The following is a 25322-nucleotide window of genomic DNA, read 5'->3' as shown; positions in this document are numbered from 1 at the left end:
AATCAGAGTCTATATGTAACAAAATCCCCAGGGGCCTGGATACATTTCAGATGCACTGGTCTAAGCCATTCCCCTTGTTGTACACAGGAACAAACTAAGTAAGCAACTTGTTCAAGAGCTCACAGCAGGGCACTGGCAGAGCAGAAGCCATCCCACCTAATCCTTTGGTTCTGAGATCAGTGAATTCACATAGCAGTGAGTCATGGGCCTGGTCCCCAGATCAAAAGCGGGTTCTCCAAAGAAAATGTGCAACAGTGACATCAGCAATGCTGTTTCAAGGAGACAGTTCTCATTGGTTCAACTAAAATGTCTTCACCATTTGTGTAAATGGGTTAGTTCTCACCAAAGTACCATGGTTCTCCCGGTGGCAGTTTATTCTGAGTGCAGGTCAAGTACTCTCGGATGCCTTAAAAATGGAACCTATTAACAGGAGAGCACAGAGGAGTGCAGCTCAGCATCCCCTGCCTATGGTGATGCCATTGAAATGGGGGTCACCTCAGGGCCTTTGCTCCTGCTGCTTCCTCTACCTGTGATGCTCCACCTGGGACTCTTTGCAGGCAGGCTCCACATTATCATCCAAGTTTGGGTGAAGCTTTCCTTGGTCACTCTGTCTAGAATCAACTTCCCTCCCTATCCTGATGCCCACAGTCATTCTCTATCCCTATGGTCTTGCTTTATTTATTCATGGCAATTATTAAGTGAAATGCCTTAATTTAACAATTTATTGTCTATCATCCCTCCCAGAAGTTGGGGGGAAGGGTGGGGACTTTGCCTTGCTTGTATGCTGCCGCATTCCCTACAGACCAACAGCAATGCTTGACACATAGCATGTGCTCAGTAACTGTTCACTAAATGAATGAATAAGTAATGTGGGGAGTTCCAGTCATTGCATAGCAGTTAACAAACCCGACTAGAATCCATAAGATTGCAGGTTCGATCCCTGGCCTCACTCAGTGGGTCAAGAATCTGGCGTTGCCATGAGCTGTGGTGTAGGTCACAGACCCAGCTTGGATCCCGCATTGCTGTAGCTGTGGTGCAGGCTGGCAGCTGTAGCTCCGATTCAACCCCTAGTCTGGGAACTTCCATATGGTGCAGGTGTGGCCCTAAAAAAAGCAATAATAATAATAATAATAATAATAATAAGTAATGTGGAACTAAGTTTGTCATATTCATTGTGAGGATAATCATCCATAAGAACTAATATTCATGGACTTTCGGTATATGTGCTGCAGCCTTTATATACCTTGTGTTCTTTATTTTTTCATTATTAAAGTTTCAAAAACAGGAATTAGTGTTACATGCTTAGAAATTGTGACATTAAATATCTCCTCCTAAAATTACGGGAAATGATTGAAATCTGGGCTTGACCTCAGAACATGTCCCTAAAGGAAAGCCCTGAGTGGCCCACACTGGGGGAGGATCACAAGGATCCAGGCTGAACCGGTTGGACCTGAGAGATCACTCCATCCATTGCTATGTCTTGGCTCCTTTCATGGTCTTTCTTTAAGCATGTGAAGAGGGGCAAGCAGACTTAGGGGGATGGTTTGGAATGAAATGTCCTGATACTCTTCGCAGTGATGATGGAAAAATGACTCTTGCCCTTCCCCATCACGTGGCCTGCAAAGCCTTTGCAACAGGAAATAACTTGTGCTTCGAAGAGTATGATGCCAACCAGAGGACAATCCTGGATCTTCTTTTTTCACTGAAGAAGCAAAGCAAATAGGTCAGCTTTTAAAAGTTTATTTTTTTATTGAAGTATTGTTGATTTACAGTGTTCTGTCAATTCTGCTGCACAGCAAAATGATTGTCATACACATATGTCCACTCTTTTTTAAATATTCTTTTCCATGATGGTTTATCATAGGCTATTGAATACAGTTCTCTGTTCTATGCATCAAGGCTTTGTTGATTATCCCCTCCATGTTTCACAGCTCACATCTCCTACCTCCAGCTTCCCACTCCATCCTTCGCCCAGATCCTTCCCCCTTGGCGCCCCCAAGTCTGTTCTCACAAATAGGTCAATTCTGGCCTCAATCATCAAGTACATTTCATGGTGCCTATGGAGAGAGGAAGGGCGAGAGACTTGCCGTCTTGATGGCAACTCAGTGCTCCTCAATATTTTTCCTATTTAAAATCTCCTAAAGTGCTCAGTGTCCATTCCACTCTCCATCTCACTTGCCACCAGCCCCACATACCCATATGAGACAGCTGCAGCCAGCTGACTCAGTAGCACGAGGCCCACCAGGAAGTCGTGGAAAGGCACATCTATAACGAGAAGCAGGAGGATGGAAGGAAAAACAACTTGAGTAAATTCGTTTCATTCCAGAGAAGAGCTTTTTAAAAAACTGTTTAACATTTAAAGTTCTATTATTATTTTTGGCAGCGTGTTGAGTCCATGTCTCTTTTTTGGCTACTTTTCTAGTACTTTATGTATCTGGAAGCAAAATTTGCCACGGATTTCAGTAACTCTGGGAAAGATGTTTCAGTGTAATTATAGGAGGTCTTTAAATGCTATCTCAATGTTATTTTGTGCACTCACCAAATAAGTGGCACAACTTAAAATCACCATATAAAATGACCTATAATATAATTTATGTTTATAGATCATAAACATAAAAAAATGCCTTAAGCATTAGTCTTTGCAGAATTAATTGTATAAGTTAAAAAGACAAATCCAATAACAGTTACCCATAAATTCCAAGTTAATTACCCAATGCAAGAACCAGATGGGTATTTAAGACCATGGGTGGTCCCTTCCCTCACATGGTCAGTGGTGGTGGCTGTTATTTTTATTTTAATTAATGTTTTATTAGAGAAAATTTCAAATATACACAAAAGTAGAGAGAGTATGCACCCAGCTCCCAGCTTCAACAGTTATCCATTTATTGGCCCTGTGCACTAACCGTGAGAGGAAGGGTTGATGTTGTGGCCTTTGTGCCAGCTGGAAAGGCAAAACAATTGTCTCTCATGGCAGGGGTGGGTCTATGACTGGTTATTCATATTAACTATTTGAAGCTATAGGTAAATTTAGGTAGTTCACAAGCTTAATCTCAACTTTTTCACTAAGACACCAGGCAAAAAGAAATGTCAAGTTTTATAAGCATTTATGATCTACCATGAGCCCAGCTTCATCCTAGACTTTGTGATGGATATAAAGTAGTCATTAAAATATCATAATGGGGGAGTTCCCATTGTGGTGCAGTGGAAACGAATCCGACTAGTAACCATGAGGTTGTGGTTTCCATCCCTGGCCTTGCTCAGTGGGTTAAGGATCTAGTGTTGCCATGAGCTGTGGGGGTAGGTCACAGATGTGGCTCAAATCCCGCTTTGCTGTGGTGTAGGCTGGCAGCTGCAGCTCCGATTAGACCCCTAGCCTAGGAACCCCCATATGCCAAGGACGCAGCCCTATATCAGAATGGTTTTTCCCATTTATCTTTCCACATATCATCTCCTTGTTACCCCATCCTACCCTGCATCCTGGGAAGCCGATGCGTATTGTATCAGAAGTCCTCCTGGAGGCTGTCATGGCTCAGTGGAAATGAATCTGACTAGCATCCATAAGGATGCAGGTTCGATCCCTGGCCTTGCTCAGTGAGTTAAGGATCTAGCATTGCCGTGAGCTGTGGTGTTGGTTGCAGATGCAGCTTGGATCCCAAATTGGTGTAGCATAGGCCAGTGGCTACAGCTCCAATTTGACCCCTAGTCTGGGAATTTCCATATGCCATGGTTGCATCCCTAAGAAGCAAAAAAAGAAAAAAGAAAGAAAGAAAGAAAGAAAAAGAAAGAAAAGAAAGAAATCTGTATATGGTCTCTTCAATTACAACTTGTCTCAAGGGTGAGGTCTTGAGGATATTTTTAATAAGACATGCTATTTACTATGCCAAAATATCACAGATATTTTCTCCATACACATGAGATAGACATCGAGTTTACTTAAGAATAAGGATAAATGTAAGTCTGGAATTAAAAAAGGGGGGTACTATATCTGAAATTAGAAGACCTGAGTATGAATCTCAGATCTGCAAAAAACAAGTATGCAAATAATACGCTGTTATTATTCCTCTTAAAAATCACTCCACACTATTTTCCCTTACTTTAGAGCAATTCTGTTCCTTATTCCCAAATTGCAGGTGGAGAAATTGGAGCCTAGAGAGATTAGCTTATTTGGGGAGTAATTACTAATTGGCAGACCGATATTGAACCAAACTGCCTTCTTGATGGGTTCCATCAGAGCTGCAGAAGGCAGGCGATTATATGCAAGAATTTTCCAAAATACATCATCAGAATAATCTGTTCTCTCAGTTGTGTTGAGGGCAGGAATGAAAGTATTGCACCAATATATAGGTCCAACTATATCATGCATTTTTTGCTTGCAATTCCTGTTTGCTTTATAATTTATTTTAAAAAAATATTTTTATGCTCGTACCCATGGCTTATGGAAGTTCCTTGCTCAGGAATTGAATCTGAGCCACGGCTGCAACTGCGCTGTAGCTAGGGCAGCATCAAATCCTTTAACCCACTGCACCAGGCAGGGAATCAAACTCACACCTCTGCAGCCGCCCAAGCCAATGCAGTCAGACACTGTGCTGTAGTGGGAACTCCTACCTTATAACTTTTTTAAAGATTTTCATATCATGACTATTTCAGCTCACATAGGCAGATGATGGATTTAAACTCATTTTACAGATGGTGAAATTGAGATACATCCTGACTTTTCAAAGAGCACAGTTTTCCAGTGGCTGAGTGGGGGTATATCCCTGGGTTGCTGGTTGTCATGGAAATGCAGGGGTGTCTCTATAGTGGTTCTTAGATATCAAATAGTAGAGCCTGGGCCTCACAATAACCAAGGCTAAGCACCACGGAAAAACAAAAATAAAGCAGAAAAAAAGCCTTTGGTTGCTAGTTTTTCACATATACAAGTTGTAGTTGCTAATAATAGTTTGTAAGAAAAAGTTTTTGAAGAAAAACTCAAAGTTGGAAATACAGTGTTCACTAAATTTATTTTCTGCAAGTAAAGTTTTTGCACAGGAAAAGATAACTGTTAGGTGAATTTTAGAATTAGAAAAATTCAGACATGCAGATTAAAATGGTTCTGCTTTTGTTTCTCTAATGTCTCCTTGGTCAGCCAGGATTTCTGTGAGTTAGTTACATTTAAAAGGAAAGTGTAACCCTTTTGAAAAGCAAACCCTCTCAAAGAGTGATCTCTATTTGGAGTCAATGTTATCTCTTTTCACAGTTGATTCTAACTGCCTCATTATTCCCACTTCCCCAAAATAGACTCCTAAATACACTTAGCTGAAACTTATCTTCTAACTTCATTCATTTGATCAATGAATATTTATTCAGCTCTTAACATATACAAACACTATTCTGGTCTCTTGGGATATGTTGGTGAACAAACAAATAAGAAACTCTGCCCCTCTAGAAGCTTATATTCTAGCATCTTTGAAGATAATTTACTATTTAGATATTAGTATGTTAATATTAATATGTTGATTTCTAAAGGAATGTTCTACAGTATTTTAATGTAGAGCTGCTTTCTAACCATATCCACTGGTAAATAATCTGAGTAAGAAATATGAAGAGAAGATATTCTCATAAACTCAGTCTGGGTTCTTCTGACCTTTGGGCTCAGTTAGGATTAGCTGGGAGCCAGATAGAGGTTACTGGCTAGCCGTCCTTACAGGTTGAGGTTAAATCAGAGTCAGAGAAATGGCAGTTTCCTCATGACAGTCAATGCTAAGGAAACCCCATACCCAACTCCAAGCATTATATTAACCATTCATTGCTTGTGAATTTCAGACATATATTTTGTTTCTCTGCCAGAGTTCGGTAATGACAAAAAAAAAACAAAAAAACAAAAAACAAAAAAAAACAAAGGGTTCTGGGTGGAGACAAGGCAGAATGGGAGGGAGAGAGGAGGATGATCCAACAGCCTGGTGGCTTATATCCAAAACAGTGTCAATGGGCACAAAGAAATGTTTTGTTTCTCATGTTGCCTCTCAATCTAGACCAATCCTTTTGAACATAACAGTCTTGAGATTTTTAAGAGACTCTGCAATTCTCAATCTGAAAGCTTAAGGTATGGTGAAGTAAATTGGTTTCTTATTTGCTTTGTTAAAGTGTAGATATGAATGAAATCAGTAAGCATGTTTTATTTTTAAATTTATTATTATTATTATTATTTTGTCTTTTTAGGGCTGCACCCATAGCACATGGAAGTTCCCAGGCTAGGGGTTGGATCTGAGCTGTAGCCAACGGTCTACACCACAGCCATATTAATGCCAGATCCGAGCTGTGTCTGTGACCTACACCACAGTTGACAGCAACTGGATCCTCAACCCACTGAGCAAGGCTGGGGATTGAACCTGTGTCCCCTTGGATACTAGTTAGATTCATTACTACTGAGCCAAGACAGGAACTCCAGTAAGTACATTTTAAAAAGCAAATGTGGAAAAATAATAAACTTCTATATTGATGAAAGTTATGACTCATAAATTAGACTTCATTTTTTAAATAAAAATTACTTTGAGTTAGTTATGAAGTCTCTGTGTCTTTCAGCTTAAGAAATTTCAGCATGTTCGGTGTATAGTTTTTTTCCCCTAGGAAAATGCTATTGGGGATATCCCTTGTGCCTATCATCTAAGTTCTCAAAAAGTTTATTAGGCCTGGCTGACATGAAGTTATAATTCCTTTGGTTTTCTAAAAAAAAAAAAAGTGACAGTTGACATTTCATGACTTTTGAATGTGGGTGGGGAGATGACAAATAGCAGAAGATACATGGTTAAGGCAGCTCGAAGAAGTTGACTAAACCCTGGAACATGTGCTGGGGATGGAGGCAGGAAAGGGGAGGAAGATTTATTAGCAGAACAGCTTCTGGACAGAAAGAACCCGTGGCTGACCGCTGCCCTCTTTACCAAGTGCTTGGATTCTGCAGTGACAGTGAAGTGGTCTCTTGTTCAAAGTTGTTTTCTAAAAAGATACCTAATTAGGATTATATGAATAGTCATCTCCTGTGTGAAAATCTTCACTCTTGTGACTATTTATCCTAAAAAAGTTTTTTTTTAAGTGACCTTTGTTTTGTTTCATGCTTTCTTCACTGATGCATCCTAGATGTTTCCCTTCATGGAAGTTTTTGCTTTAATCCTGTTAGGCACTTCAATTTAATAAGTGTACAACCTCTTTAGCTACAAACTAGAAGTATAGCTCTTCCTAGATTAAATTTCAGCAAGGTTCTTTTAACCTTTGTTAATTGCAAATTGGAAAGATTGCTTGTCTGTCTGCATTGCTGAGATGTGTGTGGGTAGGATTCAGATGCATAAAGAGACAGAAAGGCAGAGAGGTAGCCTAAGTTATCTTACTCTGACAAGCTTGATTTTGTGTGTGCATGCTTTCTGGCAGGGGGATATTGTTCAGATAAAAAAAAAAAAATCAGCCATAAGATGAACTACAGGTCCTCCATTCCAAGTTGCAAATTGAGGAAATTGAGTTGAAGGTGGTATTGATTAGGCACAGAAGCGATGAATTATGGACTGTCAAGAGCCCTTCTTTAAGGAACAGAATTGCCATCAGCATTGGTCTGGACACCATAGGGGCACTTTAGAAGTTGTGGCCATGCTGAAGCCCTGGGCTACTGTCCATTGCCACCATCCCAGCCTCTGGGCCAATAAAAAAGATCACGTCATCATATCCTGCAGCAAATCAGCCCCCTTTTCAATTCATCACGGTCCCCTCTCAATGGTATTGATAGTCTGCCCTAAATATAAATTAGGATTGCCCTAACATTTGGGGGTGGTGTGGGAAGTGTTGGGGAAAAGTGACCCTGGCTCAGATCATCAGTGTCGGAAAGTAAGACACATGAACACAGGGAGATCGCTACAAGACTCTACTTCTGCGGAAGGGCACAAGTGCTCAAAAAGGAAGAAACCTACAAAAAAGGAAGAACCCCCTATTTATCCCTAACGCAAGTGGTACATCTGTCCACTTCCCATTGGTCACGTCAGGAGGCACGTTCTTCTCAGTTAGCTAATTTGAAACAAATTGTTACTGAAAGAGGGAAAAAGGTGGGTGGATGAGGGTGTCTCAGACACAGTAGGAACATTATGGAGTAACCAAGGCTTCCTTCGATAGAAGAGATATATGTTAATTCTCACAGGAGCAAAGAGTAGTAATTTGAATGGTGCATTAAGTGCTCCACAAAAGCTCTCTGGATCTCTATTAGGAGTCTGATAACATTAACATCATTACAATTCAAATATTACTATAAATGTACATGCAGATCAATAGTCTATTATATCTTGCCTATACTTGTTTTAGAAAAGTATCAGGAGTTCCCATCGTGGCTTAATGGAAATGAATCTGACTAGCATCCATGAGGATGCAGGTTCAATCCCTGGCCTCGTTCAGTGGGTTAAGGATCCAGCATTGCTGTGAGCTGTGGTAGGTCGCAGGTGTGGCTCAAATTCTGTGTTGCCATGGCTGTGGTGTAGGCCAGAGGCTACAGCTCCAATTTGACTCCTAGCCTGGGAACCTCCACATGATGTGGGTGTGGCCCTAAAAAGAATTTAAAAAAAAGAAAAAAGAAAAGTATCAAATGTGAAAAGACACAGTTCTTTTTTTCCTAACAATATAAAAAGTAACATGAAAAATACGTATTTTCATGATAGTTGAGATTAAAAGCTTTGGCCAGGAAACTATTTACAATATTGCGTGCAAATAATGATTGGTCAAAGTTGAATACTCTTCCTTTGAGTTTAACACAAAATCATGGATCAAACACCATTTATTGGCAAATGGCCAGAATTCCCTGTTCAGCACACTGTCCAACTTCCAAGACATTGGGGAGCCTAAGAGTCAGGAAGGCTTATGAACCGAACATATCAACCAAGCATAAGACCTGGGAATGGAAGAGAGAACTATGGTCCTTTTAGGTTTATCTCACAGTTGTGTTAGTGAAGCTGATCCAGCAGCTGTTGGGGACTAACACTGTTCTGGCTCTTTCTTGCCTCTTTCAGGGTAAGCCCGCCTGAGTTTCTATCCTCTGCAAAACCCGAAACCTTGGATTTTTGATCAGGACCCAGCACAGACCATGTCTGGTTGGCCACAGATGAGCTTGTAGGGTGTGGGTGTGGTCAGTACAGAATATGTGGAATGCTTATCAGAAATATGGCCTCAGGACTAAGTTTGACCCCAGCGTAGGTAAAGAACTTCAACACTCCTATTGAATTATGTAAACTCTGTTGTCTCTTATATTCTTTTCCATCACGGTCTATCCCAAGAGATTGGATGTAGTTCCCTGTGCTATACAGCAGGACTTCATTGCTTATCCATTCTAAATGTAATAGTTTGCATCTGCTAAACCCAAACTCCCAGTCCATCCCCCTCCTTCCTCCCTCCCCCTTGGCAACCACAAGTCTGTTCTCTATGTCTATGAGACTGTTTTTATTTTGTAAATAGGTTCATTTGTGCCATACTTTTTATTATAGTTGATTTACAATGTTGTGCCAATTTCTGCTGTATAGCAAAGTGACTCAGTTACACACGTGTGTGTGTGTATAGATACATTCTTTTTTATATTCCTTTCCATCATGGTCTGTCCAAGGAGACTGGCTATAGTTCCCTGTGCTATACAGTAGGACTCATTGCTTATCCATTCTAAATGTAATAGGTTGATATACAAATCCCAAACTCCCAGTCCATCCTGCTCCCTCCCCCTCCCCCTTGGCCACCCTAAGTCTGTTCTCTATGTCTGTGAGTCTGTTTCTGTCTCGTAAATACGTACATTTGTATCATATTTTAGGCTCACATGTAAGTGATATCGTATGATATTTGTCTTTCGTTTTCTGACCTACTTCACTTAATAGCAGAATCTCTAGTTGCATCCATGTTGCTGCAAATGGCATTATTTTGTTCTTTTTATGGCTGAGTAGTATTCTCGTGTGTGTGTGTGTGTGTGTGTGTGTGTGTACCACATCTTTTTTTATCCATTCCTCTGTCAATGGACATTTAGGTTGTTTTTATGTCTTGGCTATTGTGAATAATGCTGCTATGAACACAGGGGTGCATGTTGCTTTTTGAATTATAGTTTTGTCCATATAGATGCCCAGAAGTAGGCCCCCTATTGTATTTTATGTGTGGCAAGTTCTTTTTAGAAAATTGTATCTTCTCTGGGGAACTAATATGTCACAAGTATTTTGAAGAACTCATACAGGGTTTAGTGAAATAAAGTCAAACCACCCATGGACCTTGCATGGACCCAGGATGCTGGGCTGTGGATTGAAGAGTATAATTCAGGAGTTCCCGTCATTGCTCAGTGGTTAATGAACCTGACTAGTATCCATGAGGATGCAGGTTCGATCCCTGACCTCACTCAGTGGGTTAAAGATCCGTTGTTGCTGTGAGCTCTAGTGTAGGTTGCAAATGCAGCTTGGATCTGTCATTGCTGTGGCTGTGGTGTAGGCCTGGGAACCTCCATATGCCATGGGTGCAGCCCCTAAAAGACAAAAATAAAAAATAAATAAATAAATAAATAAAAGGGTATAATTCCCTCACTTCTGTGAACCTGAGAGTCAAATATTCCTATGTTAAGAGTGAGGAAAGAGAGAAAGGGACATCGCTGGGCATAGGGAGGGCACAAGGAACCTACTTAGGTCATGCTTCCTCCTCCATCCTGCCCTCTGCCAGGCATTCCAGTGATGTTGGCAGAAGAGGCCCTGCCACAGGGCAGGGGTCAGCAACTTTTGTCTATAGAGGACCATCTAGAAAATACTCTAGACCATGTAGGCCAGTCTCGCAACAACTCAGCTTGGTTGCTATAGCTCGAAAGCAGTCATAGAGAATCCATAATAAATGGCAGGGCTGTTATCTGGTAAAACATTGTTTAAAAATCAAGAGGCAGGCTGCACATGGCCCATGGGCTGTAGCCGGCCGACCCTTGGTGCTGGAGCCAGACCTCCTTAATTGGCGTGCTCCCCCACCCCTTACGGACAGCCCAGAGCAGAGCCTCTAAGATGATTCTGTCATTCAAAAATATGACCTATCGGGACAGATACAAAGGCGCCAGGCTCATTTAAATGCAGAAAAAAAGAACCTGAGGTCCACAGGGGCTCACATGATAATAGAATCTCAGACACTCTGAGTGTTCACTGCTGGAATAAATAACCCATGGGCAGGGCTCACATCCTTTGTCATTTGATCAAGTCAAGAGCACGTTTCATAAGCAACTGCAAATGCTCATGAGCTTTTTCGGAGTTTGTAGCATGTGGCCGGAATTTACATTTGGCGTCTCCCAGCAGAACGATGTCAAGCTCTCCCTCTCCACCTTTCTCAAACATCTTGCCTTAAGCTTTCAGGATATTCCCTCCAAGAAGCCCCACCCCAGACAGGAGGCTTTCTAGGCAATAGCTAAACCTATGCCTGTAGCTCATATGAAGGGAACTTAAAAAAAAAAAAAAGGAATAAAAGCAAAAAGCCTTCAAAATGATCATGTCTGCACGAATAGGCCAGTCAAGCACTATAAAGTCAAAGACAATGATCATCCGTATGATACTTTGCAGAGGTCAGCAGGAACAGGTAAATAAAGTCATGTGGCTGGACTGCCTTTCACCTCTACCCTAGTCCACTGGCCCCTCGTTGCTAATTATCATCTCTCAAGGCACCTGTCCCCCTCCCTGTCTTGTTTGTCGGGCAAGCATTTCAGCCAATCTCTCGTTACTGAGTCCCTGGCTGTTTCCCAGCAGAGGACCAGCTCCCCCTGGCACTGGAAAGACAGCCTGTGCCCTGATGCAGCTGACATCTTAATTCTGTCCTGTAACAGCGCGCTTATCCACGACGATCCGTTTGTTCCAAGTTCAATTTCCCCAGGCGCCCCTCCTCTGCCCTTCACTCAAGTCTCTTCTTTCTTGCTACAGCTCCCATGCTTTACTCCTCCGAGAAGAGGCTGTAAGGCAGAAAAGGACCTTTTTAAAGCCTGTATAAATTAGTGTCAGACCTGAAATTCACCAGCAGAATTTCCCAGGGGCCCACAGGTCAAGAAGGAGGTGTGAAGAATCATTAACTAAGTGTCCTCTTCAGTTGGGGTCCATCAGGATTTCACTCCAGGGTCCCTACCTCCTGACTAGGACAGGGGAGTTCCCCAAGCAACCTCGAGGGGGGGCGGGATTAATAGTCAAAGACCCCATGGACCTGTTATTTTCATGCCTGGTTATAAATGCAGAATTTTGAAAAATTGAAACTTATTCACAAAGGAAGTACATTTTGTTAATTTCTTTGAGAAATTGCCCTCAGTATGGTTAACCGTACCTGCTTTGAAATTTCACTCTTAGGTGAAATTTGGAAATATGAATCCAACCCTACGCTTTCCTACCTCAATAATTCAAAACGATGCAAAAAATATTCATCTTAGCTCACCCACATGAGGCCTTGGTGCCTATTAACAACTACGTTTAAATCCTCGGCGTTGGATTGAAATAAAGGGAAAGACTCATACCTGCTGAATGTCCTCTGTCTTTGCCCTCTCTCTGCCCAGAGTCAACCTTGCTGTTGTTTTCTCAGTTCTGCATCTCCACCTCTTTTTTGCAGCACTTCTGTAGCTTAACCCACCACGCCGACCACCTACGTAGCCACCTTCACAAATCTCTATTTCCCTGGAGGAGGAAAAGCAAGTGTGCCTTCTCCTCTGCAGGCACAAGCTGACAGTGAACTCAGGAGAGAGCCAGAGAGACACAAAGTTCTTTCTATTTCTGCTGAGCATTCTGGGCATTTTGTTTAAAGGGTCCAGAGACTGACCTTTAATTAATAACAGTAATACAGGGGCTTCCCATTGTGGCACAGTGGAAACGAATCCAACTCGTATCCATGAGGATGTGGGTTCAATCCTGGCGTTGCTCAGTGGGTTAAGGATCTGGCATAGCCATGAGCTGCGGTGTAGGTCACAGACATGGCTTGGAGTCCGTGTCGCTGTGGCTGTGGGGTAGGCCGGAAGCTAGAGCTCTGATTCAACCCCTAGCCTGGGAACTTCTGTATGCCACAGGTTCAGGCCTGAAAAGGGAAAAAAAATAGTAATACAGCTTTATTGAGTATTTACTCCATGTCAGGCACTGTGCTAAGCCTTGTTGCATATACACCTGCGGCATATGGAAGTTCCTGGGCTAGGGGGGCGAATCAGAGCTGTAGCTGCTGGCCTGCACCACAGCCACAGCAATGCCAGATCCGAGCCACTTCTGTGACCTACACCACAGCTCACAGCAATGCCAGATCCTTAATCCACTGAGGGAGGCCAGGGATTGAACCTGGGTCCTCATGGATGCTAGTCAGATTTGTTAACCACTGAGCCACGAAGGGAACTCTCTTCCTGTATGTGCATTTTAATCTCACAACCCCAGGTAAGAAGAATTCACTGAATTCCTCTTTTACATGGGGAAACAAAGGTTGGATTGATTAAGTGACTTGTTCAGGGGTGGAGCTTGAACTCAGGGACTCTGGCCCTGGTTCCAACCTCCATGCTATTGCAGGGGAAGGAAGAGAAGAGCTACTGTCCTGAGTCTGGCCACTCTGCAGTGATGCAGTTTCTCAGGGGAGACCAGTCTCCAACATCCCGTGTGGGATTTCCTCAGTACACACTAAAATGCCTCATGGATTAATCTGGCAGCCCACACCTTACCACCCTCCTCCTTTTCTCCTGCAATCAGTCCCTGTCTGCTCAGGGAATGTTAACTCAGGTTATTATTAGCTGAGGAATACTTATGAATATATATAGAATTCATGTATGTAAATCTATTAATTTATTTTTCCTGCTCTTAAATCTTAGGTAATGTGTTATCATGAAGGGGCATTTCTATGTCTACAGCCTCATCTCTTAGAGTTTTGTTTATTTGAATTTAGCATAAATCCTTCGTACAATAGAGATTGGAGGTGTTTTTTCATTTTTTAAGAGAAATCTTTGTACCTGGTCTGTGAAAGAGATGCCACTAACCCCTTTGTCAATGGAGTGTTTTTCTACACTATTTTCCTGGTGCCTTTTGGGACAATGACATATGTGTGAGATTGCCAGGCTGAGCCAGGGTTGCAGAACTGCTTTTGGAACAATCTAGAAATAACTGCCCTCCCTATGCTCCAAACCAAAGGCCTTGGCTCCCTTAGCATTTTTCTCCAATGGAGGAAATTATCCCAAGACAAACTCCCACGCTGATAAAACTAGAACAACAGTAACAATAATAAGAACTGACCTCTAAAGTTTTCTATGGGTTAGATGCTATGCTAAGCAGATTCCATATTAAGTGGATACGTAGTAAGTGGATGCTATAGATTTGCGTTCACAATTATGCCCACTTAACAGATGAGGAAACTGAGGTAACAGGTATTAAAATAGCAGAGCCAAGACTGAAGCACAGATCCTGTTGACTCTTTAAATCCCCTGAATCACCATGACATTCAGCCAAGTGATATCATCCCAGCTGCTCCAGGGTCCTGGCAGGCAACTTTAAAGAAGTGAGGTCAGTGAGTGCAAGACAACAGGAAGTGATGGGGCTGGAACAAACGGTACAGCACTGTCTAGCCAATGAGAAACTGCTACTCACATCAAGCAGCTGTGCAGGCCAGGGTACCTGGTCTTTTAATTTGTCCAGAGTGGCCACAATAGCTGGAGTTAGAGAGAAATCTCCCAATCGTTGAATGTTGGCACCTAATTTTACAAAGGTACTCTCCCTGCCAACAGCCTACACCTGCAGCTCGTGCTGAGCCCACATGCTGCTGTCTCCTGCCTCCACTGTGCTGGCTGAACATGCTCTATCCCCGTTGCAATGCATTTGCTCTCAGATTGTGACCTTCTGTATGGAAGTGCTCCTACCGGCTGTGCTGGAATCCTCAGCTCAACTTTATAAGCATGTGCTGTTGAAGAATAGAGAAAGAGTGGGTCAACCTGCCTAGTTCCATGTCCCAAACCGCATTGTTTTAGCTCAAGTGCCTACAGCACCTTCAAGACTTCCTGCATCCTCTCTGCTGGGATCAATGTCCCCTTGGTCTGAGTTCTCAAGAGGCTTTGAACCATGGTGGGTTGTTTTCTATCCTGCTTTACCTGGTACATTTCTCCTCTCTCCTAGTGATATCATCAGCCTCTTGGGATGAGTCTAAGTCTTACTAATGACCTCACTCTTCCTATCTTCCCTTAAGCCTGATCTCAGTGCTTAATAGGTTTACCTTTCAAGTGTTTACTGAATATAAACATGGTAGTACAGGAGTTCCCGTCACGGCTCAGTGGTTAACGAATCCAACTAGCATCCATGAGGATTCGGGTTCCATCCCTGGCCTCGCTCAGTGGGTTAAGGATCCGGTGTCTCCATGAGCTGTGATGTAGGCTGGCAGCTGTAGCTCTGATTGGACCCCTAGCCTGGGAACCTCCACACGCCACGGATGAGGCCCTAAAAAAGACCGGGGGGGGGAAAAAAAAAAGAAACTACAAATACAATTACTTTGCTTCTTTAAACCTGTTTTCTGGTCTGTTAAATGGGATTAATTACCAAAACTACAGGAATCATTTAATAGGTATGGAGTGCTTAGCACAGCCCTTGATGCAAAGGAATTTTTCAGTAGAGATGGGGTCTTCTTGTCACGACTTTCATGGGTACCACTCAGGACTGAACATGGTAGAGCTATAGGATTTACTCAATAGCAGGGCGGTCTCTTTACAGGTGGTCTGCAGACCATGGGCCAAGAGCCCGAGGAACTCATAAAAGTTCTCTCCCAAATTAAGACAACAGAGTTCTACAGATTTGTTTCTTGTCAACAGTAATTGTTTGCTTGAACCTGCTAAACACTACTTTCCTTCTCAAGAGAAATTTCACAAATCTAAATGGTGAATGTGCTAATTACTCTGTCATGGGCTGAATTTCCACCCTCTTCTCCCTGAAATTCCCATGTTGAGGCCCAGCCCTAGCACTTCCAAAAGAGATTTGTGGTTAAAGATAGAGCTTTGGGAGTTCCCGTGGTGGCTCAGTGGAAACGCATCCAACTAGTATCCATGAGGATACAGGTTCCATCCCTGGCCTTGCTCAGTGGGTTAGGGATTCCACCTTGCCATGAGCTGTGGTGTAGGTCACAGACACAGCTCAGATGCCCTGTAGGCTGGCAGCTGCAGCTCTGGTTTGACCCCTAGGCTGGGAACCTCCATAGGCCACGGTGTGGCCCTAAAAAAAAAAAAAAAAAAAAAAAAAAAAAGGAAAAAAAAATTTTTAAATAGATAGGGGCTTTAAAAAAGTAGTTAAGGTTATTTGAAGAACACACAAAGGGACACCAGGGACGTGCATGCACAGAGAAAGGACCATCCAAAGACGCAGGAAGAAGACAGCTGCCTACAAGCCAAGGAGAGAGGCCTCAGGAGAAGCCAATCTTGCTTACACCTGGATCTTGGACTTTCAGCCTCCAAAACTGTGAGATGATGAATTTTTGTTGTACAAGCTCCTCAGTCTGTGATACTTTGTTAGGCTGCCCTTGCAAACTAATACATGTTTCTTCCTTTGGACCTTTGCCTCTTTTCAGGAATGTCACTCCAGAAAATAGGAGATGGCATCTGCTTGAAGGAAATGGGAGACAAATGTATTTTGGGAGAAAGAGCAGGTTTACCTAAAAACTCTGTCTCTTGCACTAATATTTGGGATATTTTCTGAGGAAGACAAAATTTGTATGGCAGATCCTGTCCACAGCCTGCCTACATGTCTTCGGGCCTCATCGCTGTGGTGCACACGAGCCAGGCGTTAAATTGCCAGCATTGCATCTCTGCGTGTGAAAATTTTTTTCTGGCCCCTGAAACCGACTCTGTCAGTGCTTGGCAGACTGGAAGTGCTAGAGAATTGATGCCCAATGACAGCTGGGAACTAGATTAGCTTTTTTTTTAGAGATGTACTCACAGCATATGGAGGTTCCCAGGCTAGGGGTCAAATCGGAGATACAGCTGCCAGCCTACACCACAGCTCACAGCACTGCCAAATCCTTAACCCACTGAGTAAGGCCAGGGATAGAACCCACAACCTAATGGTTCCTAGTCAGATTTGTTTCTGCTGTGCCACAATGGGAACTCTGGAACTAGAATATAAACACCCCAGCTACCTCACCCTCCAGTAGGGTAACTCTGATAACTCTGCATTGGCTTCCAGAGTTCTCCAGCAGGATGAAACTTCCTTACTGTTTTGGGATAAGGCACCTTTCCTTGGCTCCCTTCCTCTCCCTGTAGTTCTCCATCCTTCCACTGCTGTTTCTAGAAGCATCTTCCAAGTAAACTACTTGCTGTAGAATTCCTATTTCAGAGTGTTATATGGGGGGAACCAGAGCTAGGGCAACCTGCTTTCTGGCTACCTCTGGGTACATGATGAAACATCCATATTTAAAGATGTCGCTGTGGTTTCTAATTTAACAAGAAGACACACTGCACTGAGTTCTTTCCATGGTAAAATGGTAAGTAGTCCATCAGCTGGTGAACCCCGGAGCCTTTCCTTACAGGGTGGGGTGCTCACAGTCCTGCGTTATGGAGCTCCTTTGCCTCAGGTCAACCCTCTCCATTTTCTCTTCCATAAACCTCAAAGCTAAATCCCTTCAATGTTTATTGGCTTTGTTTAGCCTGTGCTCTTTCATCACATCTCCAGGTTGGGTAGGTGGGTGTGCATCAGTGTAGTATGGTTGTAGTAGGTTGCCTTGTGCCTGAGCCAAATATTTCCTGATGGGGATGCGGTAATAACTGCTGTGACGTTTTCTTGGCCCATGGGGGAGTGGAAGTGGAGTTGCTTCTGCATAGGAGTCCAAGAGACTGTGGTAGAAACAGACTTTTTTTTTTTTTTTGTCTTTTTGCTATTTCTTTGGGCCGCTCCCGCAGCATATGGAGGTTCCCAGGCTAGGGGTTGAATCGGAGCCGTAGCCACTGGCCTACACCAGAGCCACAGCAACGCGGGATCCGAGCCGAGTCTGCAACCTACACCACAGCTCACGGCAACGCCGGATTGTTAACCCACTGAGCAAGGGCAGGGAGTGAACCCGCAACCTCATGGTTCCTAGTCGGATTCGTTAACCACTGCGCCACGACGGGAACTCCTTTTTTTTTTTTTTTTTTCTTTTTGTAGACTTCTTAGGAACAAGCAAGCTGCCCTGTGGGTGCAATAACAGTTCTGCATAGGACCACGGACCCTAAGTCTGTTCTCTTTACTCTCAGGGTAATGGGGAGCCAATCAGGGGCTGAGTGACTCCTCAGAACAGTGCTAAAGACCTTCCATATTAAATAACTTGCAGGCTTCTAGCCTCCCTTAATTCCCTGCAAGCTATTTAAAGTCAGACCTGCAGTTCTGGAATGAGGATGGCTCTGGGACAAGACTCTAGGGAGACTGTCAGCAAGGCCTCACCTGACTAAGCATGTAAACTCTGCAGCTGTTTTGCTGACAGGATCCCTTTTCTTTGCCCCAAATAGAAAAGGTTCTGTCACAGAAGCTATTTCTTCTGTTGCATCTTTTGTGAATCTTTTTCTGTGAGTGCATTAATCCTCAGAAGTATTGCTGACTTAAAGGATTTATATGAAACGTTCAAGGTCCACCATCGTATTTAATCACCTTCGTTGCTATGTGGTCTTCAGCACAGGGCTAAAGGCCAGGACCACAGTTTTGAAGACTGGTGGCTGACTCACTCCATGTGTCTTAGCCAATTTATTTACCTTCTGCTCATTTACTGGTAAAAAGGAAATAATAAAGTGTATGGTGCTCTATTATTTTCCATCTAATTACTTAGAAAAGCCTCCCCTGTGAATTGAGTAAAATATTATATGGAGGAAAGATTTCATATAGGCTCTGGGTAAATCAACTAACTCCTGAAAGTCCACCCATTACATCTAAATGGAATTCCTTTAAAGTAGGTCATTCTGCAAATGACAAGGGCCTTAATCCCGTCTTTAGCTCAAACATGTTTTGTAAGATAATTTCTCTTAGCAACCTGTTGGGGTATTAGTTTGGCCCTGATGCAAATGGAGCTGGAGCTGAATTGCAAAGCACAAATTCCCTCATTTGCCTTCCCAGAATTTGTTTCCTGAAATATAAAAATATTTTCTGTCTTTCTTCTGTTTTAATAATGGCAAGTAGGTTTATTAGGCTGAAAAATCAACATTATCTCATTATCCTAGACAAAAGCATTGAGCACCAAACTGTGTTAGGCAGCTCAGCAAAAGCAGGTTATCATCCTTGCCTGAAGCCTTTTTCATCTTCCATTTCCCACACCATCATCTTGTTGGGTTTTGCTTCCATATGTTCCATTCTTCCTCTCCTCTCCATTCCTGCTTATTTAGTCACCTCAGTTGTCATTACGTCAACCACGTGTCACTGTGATACCTCCAAGCCTGCCTCCTTGTTCTAGATATTCCAGGCAACTCTGCCTCCTCTTTCTTGGCTAACTATCCTCCAACACGCTTCCACCACATCCCCTCTGCCCCCAACTAAGAAACATACTGTGCTCTTAGGAGTAGTCATGCACCTCCCAACATCCTCTGCCTGGCTTTTGAGGCCCTCAACAATCTAAGCCTGACCCATATAGACCAGCATACACCTGTTTTCCATCACTCAACATGTCCTGCTTTTTCCACTTACTCTGACTGAGCCATGGTCATTTCCAGGGCCGGTGAATATCGTTGTGCAGCTTTTGCATAGCCCCCAGCATCAAGTGCCATGCAATGCTGGTCATTTCCACTTCCATGATTTTCTTTCTTCCCATTGCCTGTCTAAATCCTTCACATCCTTCAAAACGTCCCTTAGCCATGATGTCTCCCTTAACTCTGCCAGTTCTCATTGGTTCTCCTCTTCCCTTGAAGTTCTGCAAGTCTTATAAGCTCTTCCTCCAAAAGCAGTTCCTAAGAAGTCCACTGCTACAGGGGGCATGAACCCTCACTTATTCATCTTTCCATCTCACCACCCGGACACAGTAGGGTTTAGTGACTATTGAGAAGTTTTCTCTTTTTTCAAATGTGCTTGTTTCAACTCTCCCAACTATTTTCTGAGTCCTTGAGGGAATAAAGGCTACTATCCGCATCTGTGGCTCATACGGTGCTCAGTCCAGGACTGATGTTCTATAAATACTGATGGTTTGATTCCTGGGCATCACCTACAATGAAACTAGAAAGAAAAAAGAACATCACATGTTGATATGCTTCTTAAGGCAAAAATCAGCATCATCTCTAGTTTGATTCCAGGGATGACTAATATGAACCAAAGCTAAAGCCCATTCCAGGAAGTTGTCCAAATTGTCCAGAGAAAAGACAGAATCATTTTTTCACCAACAACAATAAAGTAGTTTTCACTACTATGTATAAATAGATAACTAACAAGGACCTACTGCAGAGCACAGGGAAATCTACTCAATATTCTCTAATAACCTATATGTAAAAAGAATCTGAGAAGGAATGGATACATGTATAGCTGAATCATTTTGCTGTACACCTGAAACTAACACAACATTGAAAGTCAATTATACTCTAATCAAATTTTTAAAAAACTATGAAGTAGTTTTTGAGCAAGGCCGATTTAGTTATTTAGAACACCTAAGTAGCTATTCAGGGTTATTAATATGCAAACTAAAAGGCAGAAAATGCTAGAAAAGCAACATTTCTGCCCTCTTGTTAGAGATTGAAATTTTATGAGGATTACCTGTTGTCACGGCAGAACATTTTTCTAAATACATACCCAATAGTAACAGTGAAGAATCTTAAATTCTCTAGTACATGCTCCAGAAAACAGCCACAAAATTCTGTCAACCTATCTGTCTTTTTCTTCTTATGGGGGATCTTATGTGCCTTTAGAAAGACAAATGCAAAATTGAATCAGGAAGTAAAGTAGCCTCCTGCAAGTGCTTTCTTTGGTATCGTCTTCTCTAGCATTTTCCCTGTCATACCTGATTCTGTGATGACTGTCATTTCTCCTTTGGGCTATTTTCAGGATTTGAGCATCAACAGAATTGTCAGATTTCCACTTGTTCTGCCCCTTCCCAGACTGCCTTCAAACCTTGTAAAAACCTCTTTGCCAGTCAATACCAGTCCATCTCCCAAACATCAGCATGCAATATATCTGTTCATTTTCAGGTTTACATCTGATGGTGGTCCTGCATGGTAGGGGCAGGGCACTGGAGGGACATCTGTCTGTAGGACATCTGTAAGGGGAGGAGCAACCTTTTAAATCATAGCAGAATTCACATGACCACCGCAGTATAAAAGGGGTAGCTTACGTTTGTCTTCATCTTGGTTTTTCTATACATAGTCAGTCACATTTATGAAGTTAGGTTCAGCCCAAGTGCCATGGGCCTTAGAAGCTTTTGTTATTAGATTATGTATTTGGAAAATCTGATGAGGCCTGTGTCTCTTTCATCAGAAAAATGCACATTTTTATTTCTTTTTTTTTTGTCTTTTCAGGGCTGCACCCATAGCATATGGAGGTTCCCAGGCTAGGGGTAGAATCAGAGCTGCAGTTGCCGGCCTGCGACACAGCCACAGCCCTCAGCAACGTCAGATCCTTAACCCACTGAGCAAGGCCAGAGATCGAACCCATGGCCTCATGGCTATTAGTCAGGTTAATATTAACTGCTGAGTCATGACGGCAACGCTGTACAGACATTTTCCATGTGATATTGGGATGTTGCCACCCCTTCTAAAAATCTATGGACCCCAGATTGAAAAGAGTAATAAAGATACTGTCTAACATGCCTTCTCTGTGCCTACATCATTAGGTACTTCATACTTTGTGTCTCATGTATTCTCCACCGTAATTCAATGAGGCAGTTCCTATGATTATCCTCATTGTGCAGATAAGGGAACAGAGGCCAAAGATGTGGCCTGTTCAGCTTCTTAGGACTGTAAAAGGCAGTGAGAGGATCTGAGTTTAGCCCATCAGGCCCGAGAGACCACCATACGACAGTGAGGCTCATTTAGGATTCCTGGCTTGGAAACTACAAGGAAAAGTCATAAGAAATTAGTTATGAAGAGAAAACACATGATGCTTCTGAGTCTTTCCTATGATTTCCTGGACTCTTGACTTCATTTCATCTTCTCTTCTAATGTCTCTGCCATAACTAGAGCTCTAAAGAGCATCTGGTCCGTACACCTTGAGAAAAACTATGCAGACTTTACAACTATTAAGGTCTATTGCATCTCTGGGTCTCCCTTGTAAATAAATATGAAATTCTGTTGTTACCATTATGAATGGTTTCTGAGAGCATGTTTTGAATCGACATCCTTGAAAAGTGAAACCATATCAGTTTTGATCTGGAATCATAAAACTGCAGTTCCATCAGGCCCACCAGGCAGAGACCAACACTGTAAGTGATGGAGAATTTACACAATATTCAGAAGGAGTGACATCAGTCCTCTGAAAGTTCACAGCCAAGGAGGAGCCAAGAATAACAAAGATGCATGCAACCCAATGGACCGTGACCAAAACTGGCTCGTCCTGAATTGACTGAAGAAGGGAGTCAGATTCTCGCAGTCTCCACAATGTGGGTTTTGACATTTCATCAGGAATGAACCGAAACTTTATGACGACAGCTTTTCCTCCTTCTAAATCAATAGACCTAAAAGAGCACCTGCAGATTAAAGATTTAGTCAGCTCTGCTCATAGCACTTATGAATTACCACCCCTTCAAGCATCTTTCCCTCCTAAGGGACCAGGTCACAGGGAGGGAATCAGATGAATGTCACATTTGAATTTCCTAAGAAAGTTTTTCATTGCTACTCTTGTCAGCATAACCTCTTTTAAGTAGGTTTACTGAGAAATAAAGATTGATATGTCATGGTGTTGCTCTTTATTGGGGCTTGGAGCAGAAAAAGGAGTTTGCAGGGGCCAGGGGAGGGTTCCCAGAACACATGCAGAAAGTTTTTGCACTTGTAAAAATATGTGCAAATTTCATGTTACTCTCCAGTGCGTACTTGCAAGTGTGTATGTGTGTGTTCATGCAGAGATAGTTTTAAGCATTCACTGTGGGATTTTTTTAGGTTAGACCAGTCTTGCACATGGAATAGAAGAGATTTATTAGTAACAACAACACATATATATTTTACCGTTTGCTAGGTGTTTTCATCAGTATTATTTACTTTAGCCTTTATAGCCACCCTACGGAGGACTAGTTTTTATTATCCCTGTTTTATAGATGAGGAAAGAGGTTCCAAGAGGTGAAGTGCTTGGTGAAGATCAGAGAGCTCATAAATCAATAATTGTGGAACATGACCTGGGTTTTTTGACTCCATGTTCAATGCTTATTTTACTCCTTCCCAACTGTACTTAGAGTAGGAAGGATGAGGAAGTGGTTTTTTAGTGGTTGGCAGTGGAGAAAGTTGAGGAATAACCTGTCTAAAGATTTGGAATTTGCCTAGAGAGGGGATAATGTGGGAAAAGTCAGTGAAAATCATATCTAGACCATCATTTGTTCACCCGGTTATGCAGCTTCCTTGGGCCTTTCACTAGGGTTTGATGAATGGCAGCTCCAGCCGCACAGAGAACTATAATTTAAGAGGTACCTCATTGAATTAGATTCTGCGCATAGATCTTGTCTGATCTTCTCAACCACCCAGTAGTATAAATATTACATAGAACAGATCATGGAAACTCAAGTTGTTTTTTTTTTTTTTTTTTTTTTTTTAATGACCGAGCCCACAGCATATGAAGGTTCCCAGGTCAGGGATTGAATCCGAGCCACAGCTACAACCTAGGCAGCAGATGCAGCAATGCTCAATCCTTTAACCCACTGCACTGGGCTGAGGATTAAACCATCACCTCCACAGTGACCCGAGCAATTGCAGTCAGATTCTTGCCTCACTCTGCCACAGCGGGAACTCCAAGGGCAAGTAATTTAAACCCACATAACTAGAAGGTAGAAAAATCAGGATTTGAACTCAGACCCCTCTGATTCCAAAGTATAGGTCCATCCATTACACCACCCAGGTCCCCCAAGTAGCCACTTTTGTAGAATTCAGTAGTTATGAATCAGGATAAAAGTGGCATTAATTCAGCAAAGGTACTGGAAAGTGGGCAAAGCAGAAAGTTTTTTGAGCCTCTTCTCACCTGCCTGCTTTCTTATTATCAGAGGTAATTTTTTTCTTTTTCTGACCATCCCCTCCAAAGTAGTTCTCAAGTTTCCTGGTTTTAGGACCTCTTTATACTGGTAAAGTTTTTTTGTTTTGTTTTGTTTTGTTTTGTTTTCTTCCTTTTTAGGGCCGCACTGGAGGCATATGGAGGTTCCCAGGCAAGGGGTCCAGTCGGAGCTGCAGCTACCGGCCTGCGCCACAGCCACAGCAACACAGGATCCGAGCCTCATCTGCAATCTACACCACAGCTCACGGCAACGCCAGACCCTTAACCCACTGAGCAAAGCCAGGGATCGAACCCGCAACCTCATGATTCCTAGTCGCATTTGTTTCTGCTGCGCCACGACAAGAACTCCTATACTTTTAAATTATTGAGGACTTCAACGAGCTTTTTTTCTGTGGGTTGTGTCTATGAATACTTACTATCCTCACATTTAATAACCGAATCACTTTGCTGTACACCTGAAACTAATGCAACATTCTAAATCAACTATACTCCAATATAAATTAAAAAAAAATTAAAGTACTTAGAACAGTGGGAAAAATAAAATTTAGAAGAGCAAATATTTTTAAATATTAGTGATTCATTTAATAATAAACTGATTATATGTTCTGTGAAGAATAACTGTTTTACAAAACAAAACGTAATTTAGTGAAAAGAATGCTATTGTTTATATTTTTGTTAATGTCCTTCGTGTCTGGCCTAGTAGAGGCCGCTGGAGTGTCTTATCTGTTCCTGCATTCCGCCTCTTGCAGTATCACATGTCAGCAGCCTCTGAAAAATACTAGTGTGTCCTCATGAGAAAACGAGAACCAAAAAGACAAATAACATTTTTTGTATTATTGAGAAAACAGTTTTGACCTTAAGGAACCTCTGAAAGGGTCTTGAGGATCCCCAGAGGTCCCCCAGGCCACACTTGGGGAAATTGCTGTGCTATACAACCACTTCTGTAGTCACCAGGGCCAGTGAAAATACTGAATCTTTGGGTTGGATGGAACATTACAGGTCATTGAACCCAATCACGCTTCTGATAAAACAAAATTCCATGAAGCCTGATGTAAGCCCCCCATTTTGCAAGGGTAAGGACTATTTCAGGTTCAAAATGGAACCTAAGTGAGTAGAAAAGCCTTTAGTTTGTTTGTTTGTTTTTTTGTTTATTTATTGTCTTTTTAGGGCCACACCCACAGCATATGGAAATTCCTTGGCTAGGGGTTGAATCAGAACTGTAGCCGCCGGCCT

General features: G+C 42.4%; 1 protein-coding gene across 1 annotated transcript in view; it reads left to right on the top strand.

The window, feature by feature from the left end:
• RAPGEF5 (Rap guanine nucleotide exchange factor 5) overlaps nt 1581-25322 on the top strand; it is a 274179-nt gene continuing 250437 nt past the window's right edge. Inside the window, exon 1 of the mRNA XM_021063441.1 lies at nt 1581-1723. The gene's annotated coding sequence lies outside the window, so the exon portion shown is untranslated. The remainder of the gene's footprint in view (nt 1724-25322) is intronic.

Source organism: Sus scrofa, chromosome 9 (genome assembly GCF_000003025.6).
Source record: "Sus scrofa isolate TJ Tabasco breed Duroc chromosome 9, Sscrofa11.1, whole genome shotgun sequence".
NCBI lineage: Eukaryota > Metazoa > Chordata > Mammalia > Artiodactyla > Suidae > Sus > Sus scrofa.
This window is presented reverse-complemented; position numbering and strand designations above follow the sequence as displayed.